This window comes from Protopterus annectens, chromosome 12.part0 (genome assembly GCF_019279795.1).
Source record: "Protopterus annectens isolate FY-2018-M chromosome 12.part0, PAN1.0, whole genome shotgun sequence".
NCBI lineage: Eukaryota > Metazoa > Chordata > Ceratodontiformes > Protopteridae > Protopterus > Protopterus annectens.
The window spans coordinates 1,289,414,704-1,289,427,353 of NC_056746.1; positions in this window are offsets into that span (position 1 = coordinate 1,289,414,704).

A 12,650-nucleotide genomic window follows, 5' to 3' on the forward strand; every position below is an offset into this window, starting at 1 on the left:
AAGCCAGGTCTTTCAAAAACCTATTTGAATTAAATAAGGGTATTGGTAATGGAAGTATTAATAGACCCAAAGGGAACTTTAAGTGTGGAAGGTGTAATTGGTGTAACCACATTTTGTAAACTAGTGACAAGTTTAAACTAAATGGTAAAAATATTACCATTAAGGGGCACTATAATTGCAGTAGTTCCAATGTTGTCTGTATGGCTAAGTGCCAAAAGTGCCCTGTTCTCTATGTGGGGAAGACCTGTAGGTATTTCAAAAGTCACATTAGTGAAAATCTAAACGATGTTAGAAAAGGGAAAATAACTAATGCTCTGTATAGGCACATGAGGGAACATGGTGATCTTTGTTTCAAGTTTTTGGTTATTGAACAGTTGACAAAGGACCCCCAGGGGAAAGTGGTGGACTTGCATCTGGATATTAGTGAGTTGAAGTGGCAATTAAGATTGGATGCAACCCAGTATCCAGGTATTAATGAAGCCACTAATATAGCATGTATTTTGAAACTAAAACGTTTAATGGTATAGTAGTGTGCAAATGAACTCTTTTTTAACTTTTTAATGTTTTATAGGGAACTAAATATATGTATATATATATATATATATATATATATATATATACACATATATATGCATTTATGTACTGTGTCTAACTTTTATGTGTTTTTAAGTATTTAAATGTTTGCAATGATGGTTTTAATTGATTTGAGTTAATTATGTAATTAATGTATTAATTGTTGGGTGATGTGTATTTAAGGGATGGGTAATTCATTGTAAGTTGTTCTGAGGAAGTCTCTATCAGGGGAAGAAAGCGCTAAACCTTCAATAAAGTGTTCATCTGCTGTGGAGCTGGTGTTCCTGTGTGTTGGTCGAAGAAGTACTGAAAACTCAAAACATTGAATCCCATAGCACTGAAAAAGCATAGGAAAGCAACATTTAATATAAGCCAGTACAACTACATACAGAAACAGATGAAAAAATAAACCATATTACACTTCTTCAAATATACGCAGAGGGGTAGGCCCCCCTGCACCCCTCTGCTACTTAAATATATCAACTCCAAGATCGCACTATACTTCACAAAGATGTGTTATGTTGTTGTATAGTAACTAAGAAGGAAACATGACTGAGGTTACCTATGTAAGTATTGGAGAGATATATAGTGATGTGTAATGTTTTAACAGTGAAGTATCAGAGAGATATATAGTAATGTGTAATGTTTTAACAGTGAAGTAGTGTTTCTAACAGAAGGTTGAAGATAGTTTTTTACAATTTAAAGAGTCAGTCATGAAGTGCGAAATGGTATGTTTGCCATTTTGGTCTGGGTAGCGCAATCTCAGAGTTGATATATTTAAGTAGCAGGGGGTGTGGGGGGGTGCAAGGGGGCTTGCCTACCTGCTTATAGTTGGAAACGTGTAATATGGTTTGTTTTTTTATTTATTTTTGTATGTAGTTGTGCTGGCATATATTAAATGTTAGTTTCCTGTGTATGTTCAATGTTATGGGATTCAATGTATTGAGTTTTCAGTGTTTTGAATTTTCAAGATTTTGATCTCAATGTTTTGAATTTCAATGTTATGGGCTTTCGATGTTAAGTGAATCTACATATATATATATATATATATATATATATATATATATATATATATATATATATATGTAAATATATGTTATAGGTTTACTATCAAAAGCTTGAAACTTACAACCACGAATGGTGGTTTCCGAGGCGCATATCCTTGACTCATAAATATTAACTAGGTCCGAAGGCTGATACAGCAACATCGACAAAGTTCTGTCAATATTAAAATTGACAGCTGCTGTTGCCAACCATGCTTCGTGTCCCTGCCTTGTATACATCCTTCTTAATGGACGGACACATGAACATCGACATTCCGACTGTCTCTCCTAATATGTTCAAGGAGGAACCTGTCATGTAACTGAATTTCAACATTTTGATTGTAAACCATGTGTGTGTGTGTATATATATATATATATATATATATATATATATATATATATATATATCTATATATATATATATATATATATATATATATATATATATATATACGTGTGTATATATATATATATATATATATATATATATATATATATATATATATATATATACATATATATATATATATATATATATATACATACATATACATATATATATATATATATATATATATATATATATATATATAAAATATATGTGTGTGTGTGCGCGTGAGCGCATCCATATATGTGTGTGCACGTTTATATCGTGTGTGTGTGTGTGTGTGTGTGTGTGTGTGTGTGTGTGTGTGCGTGTGTGTATGAGATAACATTTCTTTACATCACTGATGAACTTTCATTGACAAAAAATATGTTGTGAAAGTTCATCGGCAATCACTTTCATCTAAACAAAAAAAAAATTAAATAAGTTAATTACAAATGAAACAAATATGTTACACTTGCAATAACCTGAAATCAGTGGAAACTTTGCTTTTATTTGGAGGGCTTTGCCCCCACACCACCCAACATGGATGCTCTGCCCCCTTACCCCTGGAAATTAAATATATTAACCCATGCAGTCTCACAACTGTGGATAAAGAGTAGAGTTCCTGACATTATGCTACAGTCAAACTGTGGCAGTTTGATTATAATATAGTTTGACCATTGCAACAACTGATGAAATTCACCATAAATTGTGGCACAAGTTAAATGCAACCATCTGTCTCTGTCTCTCTCTTTCTTTATATGTATATATGTATGGATCTTCTTCTAAACCTTGAAACTCATATAACCGAACTTCATTTTCGCAAGACAAAAATTGCGAACTCTGAAATACCCGAATGCCAAATTTTTCCCAGGGTCAGTAACACTTGCCCAAACTTACAAGAAACACACACCAAAGTAATTAAAACTCACCTAGGTGAGAGGCTGCACCACCCCACATCCCATCCCCAACAATATATATCAACTCCGGGCATGTTAGGCAAGTGTTTATTACCCTGAGAAAATTTGATGTTCGGGTATTTCAGCTTTCGTGATTTTCATCTCATTAAAATGAAGTTCAATTATATGAGGTTAGAGGTTTAGAAGTAGATCCATATATATATATATATATATATATATATATATATATATATATATATATATATATATATATATATATATATATATATATATATATATAAAAACACCCATATAATCAAATGTACATAATGCTGCCTGCTTCCACACAAACGGAAGTGATTGAAACTCACTTGATCACTTCTGCGGGCATTTAGTCCATGTAAGTTTATGAACTGTGGGAACTGAGGAATTTGCCCTTTCCCCACTATAGAGCAATCTCAAAGATAATATATATAATTAGGGGAAAAAACTTGCAAAAAATTATCGTCATGTTTTTCTTATTTTTAATTTTTCAATGCTATGTGTTTTGATCCTTTTGGATTGATTTCTAGCCAATTTTTATACTTTGATATCTTGAAGTACATCAATATATATATATATATATATATATATATATATATATATATATATATATATATATATATATATATATATTTATATATACACAGATTGATATATATAGATATATACCTACATATATATGCACACACACACACACACACACACACACACACACACACACACACACACACACACATATTGAAAAGTTGAAAAGTCAGAGCTATTCTGAATGACATGTTATGTCTAGTGAATAATTATTTACAAAATACTAACTCCTCAATCAGAAAACCTAGCTATGTAAATTCAATATTAAAATATTTTAATAATTTGATATATAAATATCCCAGTTTAAAAAATGGCTTTTGCAATGTCTATTATTTCTTTTGGCACATGACTTATAGAATGCATTTATTATAATGAAATGAAAGAGTGGAAGACAAGAGACTTTTTATTTTAGTTTAATTTTGTTTAAAAGGAATTGTTTTTTGAGTATCAAGGCTCGATGTTCTAATGTTCACTCTTTTGAACATGAATATTTCATTGGGGACCCACATGTATATAGATATATATGTATCTATATGTTTATCTATATCTATCTATATATGTGTGTATATATGTATCTATATGTTTATCTATATCTATCTATATATAGATATAGATATATAGATACATGGTTATATAATGAATGATGAAACTGTGTCATGACTGACACAAGAAACATTTACCATTTATTATAGTGAGAACACAACACAGTAACACAAAGTACATCAAAAAGGGAAACAAATTTCTTTATTCAATGTATTGCTGATAACCCTAGCAGACATTCCTCTCAAATGTATCTGAATAGTGCTAGTGGTATGAGAAAGAGGTTTTGTAAGGTAAGCTGCACTTTAGGATTAGGGGCAGGGTTAGGGTCATCACGCATTACTAAGGAGGGCAGGTGAACCCTGCTATACTGTTTGTGCACATTCCTCGTGTGATTACTGTTCCTGCTATACTGTTTGTGCACATTCCTTGTTTGATTATTGTTTCTGCTATACTGTTTGTGCACATTCCTCGTGTGATTACTGTTTCTGCTATACTGTTTGTGCACATTCCTTGTTTGATTACTGTTTCTGCTATACTGTTTGTGCACATTCCTCGTGTGATTACTGTTTCTGCTATACTGTTTGTGCACATTCCTCATGTGATTACTGTTTCTGCTATACTGTTTGTGTGCATTCCTCATGTGATTACTGTTCCTGCTATACTGTTTGTGCACATTCCTCGTGTGATTACTGTTCCTGCTATACTGTTTGTGCACATTCCTCGTGTGATTACTGTTTCTGCTATACTGTTTGTGCACATTCCTCGTGTGATTACTGTTTCTGCACATTCCTTGTTTGATTACTGTTCCTGCTATACTGTTTGTGCACATTCCTCGTGTGATTACTGTTTCTGCTATACTGTTTGTGCACATTCCTCGTGTGATTACTGTTCCTGCTATACTGTTTGTGCACATTCCTCATGTGATTACTGTTCCTGCTATACTGTTTGTGCACATTCCTCGTGTGATTACTGTTTCTGCTATACTGTTTGTGCACATTCCTCGTGTGATTACTGTTTCTGCTATACTGTTTGTGCACATTCCTCATGTGATTACTGTTTCTGCTATACTGTTTGTGCACATTCCTCGTGTGATTACTGTTTCTGCACATTCCTCGTGTGATTACTGTTTCTGCTATACTGTTTGTGCACATTCCTCGTGTGATTACTGTTTCTGCTATACTGTTTGTGCACATTCCTCATGTGATTACTGTTTCTGCTATACTGTTTGTGCACATTCCTCATGTGATTACTGTTTCTGCTATACTGTTTGTGCACATTCCTCGTGTGATTACTGTTTCTGCACATTCCTTGTTTGATTACTGTTTCTGCTATACTGTTTGTGCACATTCCTCGTGTGATTACTGTTTCTGCACATTCCTTGTTTGATTACTGTTTCTGCTATACTGTTTGTGCACATTCCTCGTGTGATTACTGTTTCTGCTATACTGTTTGTGTGCATTCCTCGTGTGATTACTGTTTCTGCTATACTGTTTGTGCACATTCCTGGTGTGATTACTGTTTCTGCTATACTGTTTGTGCACATTCCTTGTTTGATTACTGTTTCTGCTATACTGTTTGTGCACATTCCTCGTGTGATTACTGTTCCTGCTATACTGTTTGTGCACATTCCTTGTTTGATTACTGTTTCTGCTATACTGTTTGTGCACATTCCTTGTTTGATTACTGTTTCTGCTATACTGTTTGTGCACATTCCTCATGTGATTACTGTTCCTGCTATACTGTTTGTGCACATTCCTTGTTTGATTACTGTTTCTGCTATACTGTTTGTGCACATTCCTCGTGTGATTACTGTTTCTGCTATACTGTTTGTGCACATTCCTCATGTGATTACTGTTTCTGCTATACTGTTTGTGCACATTCCTCATGTGATTACTGTTCCTGCTATACTGTTTGTGCACATTCCTCGTGTGATTACTGTTCCTGCTATACTGTTTGTGCACATTCCTCGTGTGATTACTGTTTCTGCACATTCCTTGTTTGATTACTGTTCCTGCTATACTGTTTGTGCACATTCCTCGTGTGATTACTGTTTCTGCTATACTGTTTGTGCACATTCCTCGTGTGATTACTGTTTCTGCTATACTGTTTGTGCACATTCCTCGTGTGATTACTGTTTCTGCTATACTGTTTGTGCACATTCCTCGTGTGATTACTGTTTCTGCTATACTGTTTGTGCACATTCCTCGTGTGATTACTGTTTCTGCTATACTGTTTGTGCACATTCCTCGTGTGATTACTGTTTCTGCTATACTGTTTGTGCACATTCCTCGTGTGATTACTGTTCCTGCTATACTGTTTGTGCACATTCCTCGTGTGATTACTGTTCCTGCTATACTGTTTGTGCACATTCCTCATGTGATTACTGTTTCTGCTATACTGTTTGTGCACATTCCTCGTGTGATTACTGTTCCTGCTATACTGTTTGTGCACATTCCTCATGTGATTACTGTTTCTGCTATACTGTTTGTGCACATTCCTCGTGTGATTACTGTTTCTGCTATACTGTTTGTGCACATTCCTTGTGTGATTACTGTTTCTGCTATACTGTTTGTGCACATTCCTCATGTGATTACTGTTTCTGCTATACTGTTTGTGCACATTCCTCGTGTGATTACTGTTTCTGCTATACTGTTTGTGCACATTCCTCGTGTGATTACTGTTTCTGCACATTCCTTGTTTGATTACTGTTTCTGCTATACTGTTTGTGCACATTCCTCGTGTGATTACTGTTTCTGCTATACTGTTTGTGCACATTCCTCATGTGATTACTGTTTCTGCTATACTGTTTGTGCACATTCCTCGTGTGATTACTGTTTCTGCTATACTGTTTGTGCACATTCCTCGTGTGATTACTGTTTCTGCACATTCCTTGTGTGATTACTGTTTCTGCTATACTGTTTGTGCACATTCCTCGTGTGATTACTGTTTCTGCTATACTGTTTGTGCACATTCCTCGTGTGATTACTGTTTCTGCTATACTGTTTGTGCACATTCCTCGTGTGATTACTGTTTCTGCTATACTGTTTGTGCACATTCCTCGTGTGATTACTGTTTCTGCTATACTGTTTGTGCACATTCCTCGTGTGATTACTGTTTCTGCTATACTGTTTGTGCACATTCCTCGTGTGATTACTGTTTCTGCTATACTGTTTGTGCACATTCCTCGTGTGATTACTGTTTCTGCTATACTGTTTGTGCACATTCCTCATGTGATTACTGTTTCTGCTATACTGTTTGTGCACATTCCTCGTGTGATTACTGTTTCTGCTATACTGTTTGTGCACATTCCTTGTGTGATTACTGTTTCTGCTATACTGTTTGTGCACATTCCTCGTGTGATTACTGTTTCTGCTATACTGTTTGTGCACATTCCTCGTGTGATTACTGTTTCTGCTATACTGTTTGTGCACATTCCTCGTGTGATTACTGTTTCTGCTATACTGTTTGTGCACATTCCTCGTGTGATTACTGTTTCTGCTATACTGTTTGTGTGCATTCCTCATGTGATTACTGTTTCTGCTATACTGTTTGTGCACATTCCTCGTGTGATTACTGTCTCTGGTTGCAAGGCGTTTGTGTATTATAAGAGATATCCTTCAGTTTGCTTTAATTGTGTCTCTTATGAACACCTAATGGCAACATTTTGCATGAGGAAATGGTCTCAGTGTGCAGAATTTGGTCATAGTATACGTAATTGTGAAACATTTTGAATGAAACATAAGAGTACTGAGAATTTTTGGTTTGATTGCCCTCAAAAAATTTTTTAGAGGAACAATGTAATTTATCTAGCTGTCCTACACTCTCCCGGAGAACTATAACTATCTCAGATGCATATGTGCAGAGTGTTATAATCAAGGACAGTGATACAGGTATGCAACTTACAATGCAAATGTTACAGATGATGAGGGTTAAAGGAGTGATTAGGCGAATACTGCTTCTTTAGAAACAGAGGTTAGTGATATTAAAGATGATAATTTTAAAACTATTGGCGAAAGGGTTAGGAAAGCTGAAGAAGTGTACTATGCAGTCTGCAAAAAAGGGGAAGGGATACCTTAACTGTCTGCTTCCATAATGTTAACAGCATTATTAATGAAAAGTGGCAGTTAGTTGTTCTGAAAAGTTGAATGACTGTTAAATTCTGACATTTGTTTGTCTGTTGGATATTTGTCGATTAACCACTAAGCAACAAGAACAGACACATGCCTTATGGGGACATAATATTTATTTATTTAAGTTTGATGACCGGGGAAGTCCACTGGGCCAAGAAGAGCCCGTTTTCAGTGGAGGCCTGGGGAGGAAGAACTCCACAATAATTGCAAGTTACATTTCACATGTTACAAAAGGACATAGTTCATACAGCTAATTAAACATTTACAGATAAGCTCCATGAAATTTGGAATTGGCTTGTCACAATATTACAAAAATGAAAGACATCATTCAATACAGAACTTTCAACATTTACATAAAGTGAATATTTTTGTTATAAACTCAATTGTAGGTTTAACATTTCAAAATATATAGCTACTAACCATTAGTAGGTTAGGAAAATATTATGCAAGGAGAGGGTAATAGTATATTTGAGACTGGAGAGTATAGTACAATAGAAATTAGAGAGAAAATTATTTTTTGGTAGGAGAGGGATTGTTTTGGGTGGGATGAAGTAATAGTAGAGGTAGTTGGATGAGTCAGTGCAAGGTGAAATGGGTGGGGTTAAGTTAGAGCGTGGCAAGGGCATTCCTATTTTGAAGAAAGGTGAGCGAGTAGCTGAGATTTGAAATTTGTATGGTTAGGTAGGTTGCGTAGATGTGTGGGGAGAGAGTTCCAACACTGTTTAGCTAAGGAGTGGGACAGCAGTAGATGGCCAGGAGGTCGTGCAGGTTTGTGGACCTGAAGGAGATTTTGTTTTTGGGATCTGAGTGTGCAGTTGGGAATGTAAGGTTTTAAGGAAGTAATGAGAGCTGGGCAGTTGGCAGGTTTAAAGATGAGCTTGTGGACAAAGGTGAGTTGTAGGTAACTGAGGTAGTTGGGTAGTTCAAGCCAGTTGAGGGTGAGGAGGGAGTGGCAGTGGTGGAATAAGTTTTTTGAATTGGTTGCAAATTTGGAGATCTTGTGGTAGCAGGATTCATGTTTGGACCGAAGGCCAAGATGGAGATTGCTGAAAAGAGGGGCACCATACATAAGGGAGGGGAGTAGAAAGGTAGATGCAAGAGTTTGATGGGTAGAGGGGCTTAGGAAGCGGTTGTGCCTCTAGAGTAGACCTAACCTTTGGTGGGTTTTCTTGATTGTGGAGCAGATGTGGGTGTCAAATTTTAGTTCTTCATCAATAATGATGCCAAGAAGCTTGGTGTTGGGAACAATTTCAAGTAGGGTGTTGTTTTTGGCTCTGTATGGTGAATGTGGATTTGTCAATGGAGTTTTTGGTAGGAGAAAAAACATTAGTTTGGTTTTATTTGCATTTAGTGCCAGATAGTTAGACTGCATCCAGGTTTCTGTTTTGAAGAAGGCTAGTTGGGTTTTTGCTAGGAGCTCGGAGGGGGAGAAGGCTGAGCAGATGATTGTTGAGTCATCTGCATATTGGATGATAGATGAGTCTGGGATGGATTGGTGAAAGTTGTTAATGAATAGGTTGAAGAGAAGAGGGCCAATAACAGAACCTTGTGGGACATCTGTGGGTGTGGGAAGGAAGGGGGAGGTTGAAGTTTTCCATTGGACAGCTTGTTGATGGTTGGACAAGTAGCTGGAAAAGCAGGCGGTGGTGGGAGAGAGGTGTAGGGTGGAGAGTTGGGATATAAGTAGGGTGTGTGAGATGGTGTCAAAGGCCTTTGACAGATCTAGGAATAGTGTGGATATGAACTTACCTGAGTTGTGTTCGAAGTTTATGGTTTCAAGAAAGGAAAGAAGTGAAGTCATGGTGCTGCGGCCAGGGCAGAAGCCATGTTGGGTAGGGGAGAGTAGATTTAGTGTTAGATGTGCCATGAGTTGTGCTTGCATTGTTTTCTCTAGTATTTTATAAAGGGGGGAAAGGATGGCAATAGGCCTGAAGTTGGTGGTATCAGTATTTTTGCCACCTTTGTGGAGGGGGATGATGTAAGCATAGCGCCAGATAGAAGGGACATATGATTCTTGTATGGATCTATTTATAAGAATAGAGATGGGATAGGCAATGCTGTCTGCAGATTGTTTGAGGAAGGTGGATGGAAGGTTGTCAGGTGCATTGCGGCAGGGTTTGAGTTTGAGGAGAAGTCTTTTTATAGTGCTTGTGGGGATGGGCTTGAGGCAGAAGGATGTGGAGGAAAGTTGATGATTGGGGTGGTGGTTGGGGCAGGAGGGGGTGGTGGTGGAGGATGGGGGTGGGAAGGAGGCTGATAGTTTAGCTATGCATCTATGAAGAATGAGTTGAACTGGCTGGCTGTTTCAAGGTTGGAGAGGTTGGGGTCTAGGGAGGGGTTTTCTTTGTTGCCAGGATGCAGCACGGATGAGATGGAGTCCCAGAATTGTTGGGTGAGGTGATACCTAATAACTTAGGCTTTTAATGCACCGACATTGCTATTCTTTCTAAAAACAGTATCAGTGTATCAGATTCTCTTATTCATACTCCTGGTAGACTTCTTATATATAATTTCAGATGTTCTTATGGCCTTTTTTGTTTTATTGTATATTTGCTCCTAATTTGACAGACTTTGAAACCTTGTTTCTTATGTTAAAACCATACATTACTAGCTCACTTGATAATATAATAGTGGATGATTTGAATCACCATATCAGGAAAGCATGAGGAAAAACATTAATAAGGTCATTAAAATATTTAAGGAAGTCCTACCTTATGGGCAGCTAACACTGGATCCTAATTTATAGCCTACTTATACTAGGACTTTGTCCACTGAAGCTGATTTGTTTTCATATTCATCTGACTTATCTTTGCATGACTTTTACAAAACTAAAATTGTAGTTTCAGATGATGCAGATGTACATCAAAAATACATTTACATATATATGTGGGAAAGGAGTTAAAACATACTGGTTGTTTGTTAGAAACAGAAAGTATTAATCTTTTGTATCAGCGCTGTATACCTTTTTGTACTAGATGGGCTGTGTGGTGACATCTTTATACATTTAAATGTAAGAAACTTTATTGTATGATGGAACAAGAGATGTGGTCAGAAAAGAAAAGGGAATACTCTAGGAGCACCAAACAGTATGAAAACTCCTTACAACACAATAACCTTTTTTTATAAATTGTTTTGCAAGATGTTTAAATAAAAAGTGTCACAGAAGATAAAATGAAAATATTATTTAAACAAAAGTATGTAGTGAAAGGGAGTAAAGCAGAAGTCCCCCTTTTCTGAGTGAAAACATTCCAAAAGAAACTTGCTTAATGGGTTGTCTACAGTGCCCTGATGGTTCATATCCATAGACACAGGAAGATAGTCTTCCTTTTGTAGAGCTGTATGTACTAAAATGTGTGAAGCTTATCCAGCGTGGCCTCTCCCAACTATATCAGAATCAGCTAATGCTACTTTAATTGAAAATATAATAATGGAAGAATAGATAGTGTATTGAAGAAATTACTGCTGACTCCTCTCCTGGTTTCGATGGCATACTCTTTTATTTTTACTCAAATGGCTTTTATTTTTTAATAGCATAATTAATTACACATACTTGAAACTTAATAGTTAATAAACACAAAATTAAATGAATTTAACTATATACAGTACATACAATAGCCGGAAAAAGAAACAAAAAAGCAACTTAAAAAATTTCAGTTTCTCAATAAATTAATAAAAAACATAAAGATGGCTTCCAGTTATTTCACTGACAAGAGGTAAAATCCATTTGTAAAGTATTAATAAGAGATATGACTTTTTTCAGGAATTGTTAATAAAAGGCTTACAATGAATTCTGTATTCTTTGACTTTGGTTTCCTTCATCATAGTTTCTTTCACAAAGGATAAGAAGACTTCAATGGGTAGAGAAGTTGAATTCCATTTCCTTGTAATGCTTTTACCAGCCAGTGCAAGTATTTTCCATAGTATAAAAGATTGTCTTTATTCAAAGGAGATCCTTCATTAACATTAAATAAAATTAATGCTTTATTGAGTGAGAAGGAATCAAAAAATAAAGCTTATAGAAAATCTTCTGTGTCATTACAAAATTGTTTTAATTTAGAACAATCGTAAAATGTATGTAACCAATTTGCTTTGCATAAGTGTAAACACCTCCAACAAGAAATGTTAGGCATACTCTTTTCTTATTATACCTCTATGCCATTATTTAAAAACAAAAAGATTTTTTGTAAATACTTAGTGATTGGTAATAGTTTGGTATAAAAGACACTCATATTTGTGAGAGCATTTTGAAAGTTGTCTAGATAGATCATTAGTAACTAATAGGAGTTTGTTAACTCTTATTAATATGGATTAAATTTTTTTTTTAGAGATATTGACAAGTATTATTTTGAATCTTTTTTAGCCAAGTGTATTTAAATATGTTTAAAAATTATTAAACATGTCTTAGTTTAGTCTTAGATATCATTTCCAGTATATAGCATAGTTAAGGGTTATTACTATTGTGTGATGT